Below are 10224 nucleotides of genomic sequence, written 5' to 3'. Positions count from 1 at the left end.
AGAGAGAGAGAGAGAGAGAGAGAGAGAGAGAGAGAGAGAGAGAGAGTATTGTAACTACTATAGCTAACTCAAAAGCATGATGGCTTATGGGTTCCTGCTGAAGCTTTAGCTATCATGGGACCCATACTCACCCTACTTTTTCCCTTTGACATTTTGAAAGGATGCCCCTGCCCCCTCCTCCTATCAAAGGGATGCTTAACTTTTAGCCAAATCACAGTCAGGCTGGCTTCTGCTGATAAGCTACTTCTGTGGCCTCTGTAGCACCGTGGTTATTAAAACTACCAAAACAGGGTTCTTAATTAAAGGCTCACAGAAAACCCCAGCTCTCCCTCCACCCCACCACCATTGAGTTATTACGAGTGGGCGTATCTGGAATTCTTTTTTTTTTTTTTAAATTTACCCTAGCGTCAACACTCTTCAAACTGACTTTCTTCTTGGATCGTATAGGGAGGGAAAAAGAGAAGGGTTATGGAATCGTGGCTCTAGCAGGCTTTAGCTTCCTGTCAGACAGTAATTTAATACAGATGTTTTTTGGCATTCTAATAACTGTCCGATGAATGTTCAAATCCTTTATAGAAAATTGAATGAAACTTTCAATTTATACACATTTTCCATTTTAGAGCTAAAGGTACTGGGGTATTGAGCCCAGGCCAGAATGAGAATTCAGTATATGCTCTGCTCTACCAATGAGCTACATCTTCAGTGCTTCCTATATACTTTAGAGGTGTGTGTTTGTGCGCATGTGCACTTGTGTGTGCACACACCTGCATGCCCATGAGTGTGTGTGCCAGAGGAGGTCAGAAAAGAGTGTGAGACCCTCTGAATCTAAAGTTACAGTCAACTGTGAGCCTTCAGATGCTGGGATAGAACTACAGTTCTCCTCTTCAAGAGTAGCAAGGCCTCTGAACCACCAACTCATTTCCGGCATTCCCTATAGACTTTAAACTGCTTCCACATATTCTAAATTACTTATGCTACTTAATGCAACACAAGTGCTACAAAGCCATTGCAGCCCTGGGTGTCTTGGAAATAAAGACAAATTCTTTCAGTGAACAGCTGGATTATCAGGGACTGAAAAATGCACAGGTACAGAGGCCACCTCTGCTCACCCAAGGAAGATGTGGTTTGGAAATGTTTTACTTGGTCTGTAGGTCGTTGGAAAAGAAATATTCAGGAACTTATAGACACAGGTTGGAAAGATATTGAGACTCCAACATGAGAGCTAGCGTTCCACTGAACTCCTAGTCACTGGCAAGCAGGTTAGCCAGGCACATCTTTAGTTGCTCTGCAGCGTTTAGGTTCCCCCTGGGCCAAGCCCTTCAGTGATGAACCAGGGCCTACTGCCAGATCAGCAGGCATGCCCGTCATCCTTGAAGAGCATCCACTGCTAGCTACGTAGTCAGCCAGATTCTAATCATGTGAGGCTCCTTCTTCTGTCAGTGAGTTCTACTTGGCATAGCTATCCATGACTCTGAATGGTCTGATGGATCAGGGTCAACTTTTCATTTTATCAAGAGAGATTGATACAGGAGGCCTGGGACTAAAATTTGAGTATCTGAGATGCCTGCTACACATTAAGTCTAAGGTCACTTAGAGAGACTGTCGAAAAGAAAAAGTTTTTTTTTTCCTGTCTGTGCCTGAATATGTAAATGCTTTGCATTAGAAATCACATTTTTCCTATGTCAAAAGATTATTATAATTTTTCCTCTTAAAGAGTGAACCACAGCCTGGTGTGGTTTACACTCACTTGTAAGCCCAGCTAAAGTGGGAGAATTGTGAGTTCAAGACCAGTTTGGGTTCCACAGTAAGACCTTATTTGAGAAAATTGGAGAGAAAACCCCCCAAAGAAACAAATAGTTTATAAATATGAAAATGTGTCCCCATACAACTATCACTTTGAAGTATGGAGGACAGGTTTCAGACAGAGCTGAGTTCAACCACAGCTCTGCCAATGGAGAGGCTCCAGCAAAACCCCCGCCCTCAGGGATCAGCTTGTCAGCAACTATCATCCTCAAAGCACGCCCTACGTGTGGAACACTTAATATGGATTTCTCCATTCAACCCTCAGTCCAGCTCTGGAGCTAAGGAGCATTCTTTCTGAAATATATTCAGGAATGGGGGAAATGAAGAAGGAACGATAAGAAAAGCCAAATAATGTATCTTTGTTTGGTTGCTTGTTTGTAAATAATTGTTACTTTCCTTAGTCATAAAATGATCCATGTCAGCTCAGGGTCCCCGTCTGCAAGCTCATGGGACACAGACAGGAGCTTCAAATTCAAGGGCTAATCCTACAATGCTTGCCCCTAATCACTCTAAATCTCTAAGAAGCAGAGGCTGTTCCACAGCATCTAAGAGCCATCCTGCTTGAATAGCCTGGAGATCTAATCATCTCTGCAGCAGGATTACAAGGTGACAATTGTTTCAAAGACCCAACTACCAGCAGTAAAAAGAAGAAAAAGCCACACAAAGGGGATTGCAGCACCCAGAACAGAGTATAGATAGAAATTGTCTTTAGTTTACTATAAAGGCTCAAAAGACTGCAGTTACTCAGTCCTTTTTCCATTTTTTTTTCATGTCAGAACACAAACTAGTAAAGCTGAATTAAATCACCAAAAAAAAATCATGACAGCAAATGAGCAGAGTCTTTGGTTTTGAAAAATTAGGCTGGCAATTTCTGTGGGTTACAATGTGATCATTTCACCCATTTGAAGGATATCTGTAGTCTCCCATGAAAAGCTTAAAAGGTATACATATGTATGTATATATATGTATATATGTATATATGTATATATAATATTATATATAATATATTACACATATTTTTAAAATCTATTACACGTATTTTTGATATTATATATTATTTTATATATAGTTTGTATTTTATATATTTATATAATATACCAATATACAGTTACATATATATTTTATATCATATATTATATATTTATATATTATATCATTTATATTATATATAACATAGTAATATATATTGACAATCATCTATAGTAAAGGCATTGAGAAATGTGTACTCACAGGGGAAGGACAGGCGCAGACAAATTTTATCAAAGAAAGGCAGACCTGAGGCACAAATTTGACTACCAAACAGTTGTTCGCGTTCTTGCTTTGTTTTATCCTTTTGCAAAAGGCTTTGGGGGAATCTGTCATGCAGGAGAAATGGAAGGAAGGTCACACAAGGATTACTGGTGGGGACTCACTTGGGAAGGAAGCCAGGGAAGTCGGTGAACTCTGGAAAAGAAAGTTTCTTCCTGGTCGGTTTTAGTGGCTTGGATGTGGTGCGATTTCAAGAGGACAAAAAGCTTAGTCAGGAATCAGGAAGCCAGAGTCAAAGATGTTAAAGGGTCAAACACTAACCCATCACTTTTGTATAGAAGTATTAACTACTGTAGAATAAATAAATACCCTGGACTGGAAGGGGTAAAAACCAGTTAAAACTATGTGTTTCATATACACTGCTTTATCAGAGAGGAAGTCGAAGCTACCAGGATTGCTTTTCCTCGCATCCCACAGCGTAAGGCTAAAGTTGAGAGGTTTTAGATCTCTGACAAGATAGGCTTAGATAAGTTTTTTTTTACATCAGTTTAAAAACAAAACAAAATCCATCTATTCTTTGAAAGTATTCGAACCCCAGAAACTGAGAATTCAAAACAGGCTGATTTTAACCCTTGACCACAGGTCTTAATGCAATCTAAGCCTAGAACTCAATTAAACGTTAAATCTGACCCAGACTTAACATCCTGGCATCCTATGGGTTTTGTACCCAGTGTGTACTCAGTTTGTATCCAGAGTGCCTCAAATCCCCCCCAAACAACCCTCCCTGGGTGACTGGGCTTCCTGAGAAGATAAAATCACTGTCCCCGGGGGCGTCAAAAATAGGTGCAGTAGCTCTGGCTACCTGAGGGTGGTACAAAGAGAGCGCAAAGAGCCGCCAGAGCGTAATGAAATTCCAGGGCTGCACACAGGGTCAGCTTTACACACAACAACTTCACACTGCACATCTAAGGCAATCCGCCACATCATTGTTTCTCACGAAAGTGGTGAAACTGAGCAAGCCAACCATCCTCTCCTCCATCGGGCGTCCTGATTTTTCTGACTGCAGAGCTCTGAGACTTTGTGGGGACACAAAGAAGGGACCAGCTCTAGCAGTCACCCCCGGGGCCCGCTGCCACCCCCAACCAACATTTCCTCTGGCCAACAGTCAACACAGTCATAGCCAGCTAGGTATTATTCTATGTCCGGGTGACGAATGGCCCACAGTTCTAGACTCCCGGCTCACTCCTATAAAGCGCTGACTTGCTGATTTGGGGGCGCCCACGCGAGTTTCAGTCCCCCCACTAGGCTGCATCTGGCTGGACCACACAGCCACTCCCCGCACTCGCGCCCGCATCCCTGTTGGGGTGTTAGTCCAGAGTGTCCTATTTGGGGACAGTTCCGCTGGACTTGGGAGCGCGGGTGGCACCCGGCGCGCTTGAGCAAACTTCGTGGAGCTGCAAACTGCAACCGGGGTGGCTGCAGCGAGAGGAGGGAGCGCTTGGGGGCTAAGGGCAGACTAGGGGACTCCCAGGACGGAGGGCAGCACAGCCAGCGACCCCATGAGTCCCCTCCTTGGAGCAAGCTCAGAGACATCCCCCACCCCAGGGCCAGGCACTGCGATCCCGCTCGTCCCACCTGCAGATTCGGGGCGCGTGGCCGAGGTCCTCGGCTTCCCTTGTCTGGTCCCAGGAATCGTCCCGGCAGCGCTTACCCGAGAGGGGCGGCTCCCGAGCGCTGGCTCCGCGGTGCGCTGCGCTTCAGCGCCGGCTCCGGCGGCCCTGAGCCCTGCAGCTCGCCCGGCTCCACTTCCTCTTTCCCACTCGGCTCCCGGCGCGTCCCGCCCCGCCCCGCTCCTCCGGCCGTAGCCGCGGGTCGCGGTCCCCGCCCGCCTCCACGGGGCCCTGCGGGAGGACCAGGCAGAAAGGAGGAGGCAGCTCAGAAAGAGATTAAGCTTGCTCTCTGGAGCTTTGCCAAGACAGCAGTCAAATTACAGCCTCTAGGGGGAAGTTTTCTTTTCTTTTCTTTTCTTTTCTTTTCTTTTCTTTTCTTTTCTTTTCTTTTTTCCTTTCTTTTCTTTTCCTCTCCTCTCCTCTTCCCTTCCTTTTTCCTTTTCCTTTCTTTCCCTTTCCTTTTTCTTTTCTCTCTCCTTTCTTTCTTCCTTTCTTTCTTTCTTTCTCTCTCCTTTCTTTCTCTCTCCTTTCTTTCTTTCTTTCTTTCTTTCTTCCTTCCTTTCTTTCTTTCTTTCTTTCTTTCTTTCTTTCTTTCTTTCTTTCTTTCTTTCTTTTTCTTAAATCCCTGCTACTGTTTTTACAGAAGCATCGCTTCCCCCCCGCTCCCTTTCTATGGGCTGTTCAGGTACAGCTAAGCCTTGGATGTGCCCATTTCCTAGAATGCTCTGAAATCGGATCCAAAACCGTTGCTTTGCATCCAAACTCGATGCAATTTCACACTGTAGCTTGTGGGGTCTCAACACTAAAAAAAGGGTTGAGAAGGGGGCTTACCGGGTTCACACATCGATACCTCCACCACCCCAGTGAACATACGGGATGACCTTTGATTAGAGAAAGCAAAAGTGGAAAAAGAGGCAGAGACCTTTGCGACAGCCAGATGTTTAAAGGCACCGATATGGTAGGACAATAAAAGCAGGACCTCTATCACAGGTGCCTTCGTGGTGACGTTCTTTGTAACACTTGGCACCTTTGAAACAGGTGTGTCAGATGGGCCTGTGCTTCACCAGGCCTAGTAAGGCACAACTACGCACTCTTCGGTGGCTTCTAATGAACGTTATCTCCCTGTAGTACACCACATTTTATGAATTCTTATGGCTCCGGGTGAGATTTTTTTTCATAAACAATTCATCTTTCAACTTATCCACGTTCTGTGTAGCGTAATGAACTCTGGCCATCCTGCTTGGTGTCCCCTGGGAAGCAAGTCATTCTTTTGTCCAATATATAACTACTTCTGCTGTGATGAAACACCATGACTAAAAGCCAAGGGAGGAGGGAAACCTTTGGCTTCCATGTCCACCTCACTATTCATCATTGGAGGAAGTCAAGGCAGGAACTCATGCAGGGCAGACCCCTGGAGGCAGTTGCTAATGCAGAGGCCATGGAGGGGTGCTGCTTACTAGGTTGCTCAGCCTGCTTTCCTACAGCACCCAGGACTACCGGCCCAGGAGTGGTCCCACCCATAATGGGCTCGGCCCTCCTTCATGGATCACTAATGAAGAAACTGTCCTACAGGCTTGCCTACAGCTGGATCCTACAGAGGCATTTTCTCGGCTGAGGCTCCCTCCTCTCTGAGGACTCTAGCTCATGTTGACTTGATGTAAAACAATCCAGCACACATAAACTATATACACTATCACTCACTATTAGCTGTCTCATGCAGGAGATCAACTGCTGTGCTATCACACTGCTTGTGTTTCAGTGAGCCCTATTTTACTTATTGATGATCCTGAAGTCCAAGAGTAAGGATACTTAGGCCTTCTGTTACATTATATTGTTAGAACTGTTCTCGCTATTCTCTTAATATATTTACTTTATAGATTATTATTTCTCATCAGTAAGTATGAATGGCAAATGCTACGTTGTGTGTGGCTGGCTTCAGGTACTGACTCGGAGTTTTAGAACATACGTACCCAGGATTCAGGAAGACTATACCCCATCAATCCTGTGAGCTGGCTTTAATCCTTCTATTAAGACTCGGGATTCAGAGAAGTTATTTGGTGAGTCTTGGGAGTACTTGGAGAGGTAAGGCACAAAGCTGTGATTCCCCAGTCTCTGATTCTTTCCTCTCGGGCCCTTGCAGGTCTGAGCCCAGTGATTTAGTGGGATATCACAATCTAGTGACAAGACAAACTCTGCTCGCAAACTCTGTATCTAGCTACTCTCATTGGGCAAGAGACAGTTCTGAGCTCTGGGGCTATAGAGTGGTTATATTTCCTTCTCAGTCTTCTTTTTTCCTGGTTGCCTCAGTTTACCAATGAGGCAGATTGTAGGAACCCCAGAAAGGACAACAAAGTCTCATTGATTCTGTATGCCAAAGCATAGACTAAGAAACCAACTCACATGTGGTTCTCAAGTAAATATTCCTTGCCCTTCACGTGATTTGAACAGTGTCCCCTGGCTCCCCTGTACAGTTCTTTTGTGAGTCTAGTTCATTCATGAGTGCCCAACAGTTACTCTCCCCTCCCAACACTCAAAGATTGATGATTCCAGATGGATGGATGGGTGGGTGGATGGAGCAGAATGAAGGAGCTATGAAAATGCTATTGTTAACATTTTATATTAGCAATCTGGTACTCTTCCCCCTTTAAGGAAAAGAACTAAGGGAAGAGCTTTCCTGGAGCATTTCCGGTAGTGGGACAAGTTATTTGATGAGAAGCATTCTTAATATTCTGGTATCAGTTAAGGTCAAAACGGAGAAACAGAAGCCATTTAAAGTCTTTATGAAAGAAGGGCTTCAATTAAAACACACACAAGAAGGAAGAGGATGAGGAGGAAGAGGAAGTAGAAGTGAAGAAGTAGGAGAAAGAAGAGAAGAAGGAAGACTCAAATATGAGGGAAGAGCTGAGAATCTTGAAGGGAGACAGTGAGGTACTCCAGCGGTCAAACACATCAAAGAGACACCACCCTTAGACTGGAGGGGTGGGCAGACTGGGCACGATGGAGAGGGAAGCCTGTGAGAACGGGAGATGGAGAAGCTGCCACAGAACCTGACAGGGAGGAAACATTTACTGGCTCTCTTTCCCAGCATTCAAGTCAGTGTCCTCCTTGACTGACCTTCACTAACAAGAGAACTTGGGGTATAGTCTGCATGCAGTCCATTACCCCACATCAGGAGAAACTGAGCAAGAGTAAAGAAGGAAGGAGAGAGATCTGGGGAAATGGTTCAGTAGGTGGAGTACCTGTGTGCAAGCATGAAGATCTGAGTTCTGATCCTCAACATCCCCTCAAAGTGTTGGGCATGTGATTACATCTGTAAACCCAGTATTAGGAAGGTGGAGACAGGAGGATTCCTAGAACTTACTGGACGGCCAGTTTAGCTGAATTTGAGAGTTACAAGTACAGCACAAGAGTATGCTTCCAAAATATGGTGGAGCGTGATTGAGGAACTCACCCATCACTGACCTCTTACTCCCATATTCAGGTGGTCACACCATGCACCCACAGGAAAACTTGCACACATACACACAAACACGTACATGCCCCACACAGAGAAACAGAGGGCTGTGGAAAACGAAGAGCAAGAAGGATCTGAGGGTGACAGGCCCAGGCCTGGCCTATGTTCAAATCATACCTTGTTCCCTCTCAAGGAAGGCTGGGTCTGTCAATTAGATGTCTGCAGAAGAAACACATTTGCTTTCTGAGATTATCAACCGTCTCCCATAGCATCTTATTTATTCTGCAGACAGAGCTATTAAGGCAGGCAGACGTTGTAATCCACGAAGTGGCAGATCTCTAAGGAAGTTTTGGGAGCTTGCTGGGGTGGCCAAATGCAGCTACACCAGGCCTAGCAGAATGCAAACACAGCTCTGCAGGTGCTTCCCAGTCTACCAACTAACTCAGCTGTTCTGAGGAGTGGCAGCCAGCATGGTATCTGCTGCAGATTCTCCTAACCAGGCCCGGAAAGGGGGGTGGGGGAGGGTTATTTGCAAACTAGGTTTAATGGCTCCATCATGCTATGCTTTAATTTTATGACTTAGGATGATAACCACATCATTTACAGTGTTTATGATGACTGTATTGAATTTATGATTTTGCAAGATCAGAAAAACCATGTCTACTGGAATATAGATAGAACTTCTCAGGGAAGGCCCACGTAGCATTGATCTCCTTTTTTTTTTTTCCTTAATGGAAAAAGCTATTTTAATTTCAAATTTAGACTTGTGAGACTTAAAACCCCTTTTTACAAAATAAAAATTCTCTAAAACCCATAGCACCTGCAATTCCAGCAGTAGGAAAGCAGAGTCGGGAATGTCTCTAGTGCAATCCAAGGCTGACCTATGCAATGAGACCCCGTCTCAAAGATAAGTACATTCTAGAGTTTCTTGGCCATGTAAAAGTTTATGGTAAGTGTCCTGTGCTGACATTTTAGGAATGTGTGCTGTGGTGGTTAATACTGTCAATTTCATAGGGTCAAAAAATCACCTAGGAGGCACATCCCTGGGTATGTAGGTGGGGGGTTATCTAGATAAAGTTAATTGGGTGCGAGGTCTCATTCTAACTGTGGGGGTGCCTTTCCATGGGCTTTGGGCCTGCACTGAAGTAAAAGAAGTAAAGCAAGCTGAGCATCAGCACCCCTTACTCCGTTTCTTAAGGGCAGATGCAATGTACAGCCTCAGGCTCCTGCAGCCCTGGCTTTCCCGCCAAGATAGACTGTATCCTTGAACTGTGAGCCAAAAATAAACACTTCTTTCTGTAAGTCACTCTTGTTACATAGCTTGCCACGGCAAGAAGGAAAGTATTCAATACAAATCTCATGGAGAGAATGTAAGCACACCTGTGTAAAATGAAGTGTGTTCAAATTCTCTTCAGCCAGGAGTAGTCAACTGAGTGTAACACTCAGGTGGATAGATTAAGCAGGATGTTCTTTCTCCCCATACTGTGGTTGGAGAGAAGATTTACAAGCTGTCTTATCCTCAAAAAAGCAAAAGGTAAAATAAGAAATGTTTGTTGTTCTTAGACTCTTGCTGAACCAAACCTAAAAGCAGGTAGAGGAATTTGGAATCTGGAAGAAATCTGGATTCTAGAGGAATCTAGACATCCCACTACATATGAATCTTCTCTATTGATATCCTGCCATGTTTAGGAAGAACCTAAACTCTCCATCACTGGTAACCAAGAAGGTGAAGGCCACGTGTCCACAAGCACAGCCACTGACAGAAACAAGGAATGACAGAAACAAGGAAGGAGCAATCTTTTGGTTCGCAGATATATAGTATAGGGTCCTTTGTGTAGAGAAGACAAGGGAGTAATAGTAGCTGGACGTGAGGCATTGGAAGTCTGTGGTGAAGGCTTGCTCACATGATGCAGGACAAAGTCATAAATGGGTAGAACTTTCAAAGGCCTGCCTTATTGAGGCACTTCCAGCAGCCAGGTCCCACCTCCTTAAAAAAAATAACCACCACAACCTCCCTAGCCAGGGAATAGCACTCAAAAACACAAACTC

At 44.6% G+C, this 10224-nt stretch overlaps 1 protein-coding gene across 4 annotated transcripts in view; it reads right to left on the bottom strand.

Moving 5' to 3' along the window:
- Plekhg1 (pleckstrin homology and RhoGEF domain containing G1) overlaps window positions 1-4750 on the bottom strand; it is a 220914-nt gene extending 216164 nt beyond the window's left edge. For 2 of the 4 annotated variants that reach the window (XM_028764376.1, XM_028764375.1), the window contains exon 1: window positions 3034-3117. The gene's annotated coding sequence lies outside the window, so the exon portion shown is untranslated. Of the gene's footprint in view, window positions 1-3033; window positions 3118-4686 lie in introns of those variants that run through there. The other 2 variants (XM_028764377.1, XM_028764374.1) reach the window with 2 other exon arrangements.
- Between the last annotated feature and the right edge of the window lie 5474 nt (window positions 4751-10224).

This window comes from Grammomys surdaster, unplaced genomic scaffold (assembly GCF_004785775.1).
Source record: "Grammomys surdaster isolate TR1022 unplaced genomic scaffold, NIH_TR_1.0 143, whole genome shotgun sequence".
NCBI lineage: Eukaryota > Metazoa > Chordata > Mammalia > Rodentia > Muridae > Grammomys > Grammomys surdaster.
This window is presented reverse-complemented; position numbering and strand designations above follow the sequence as displayed.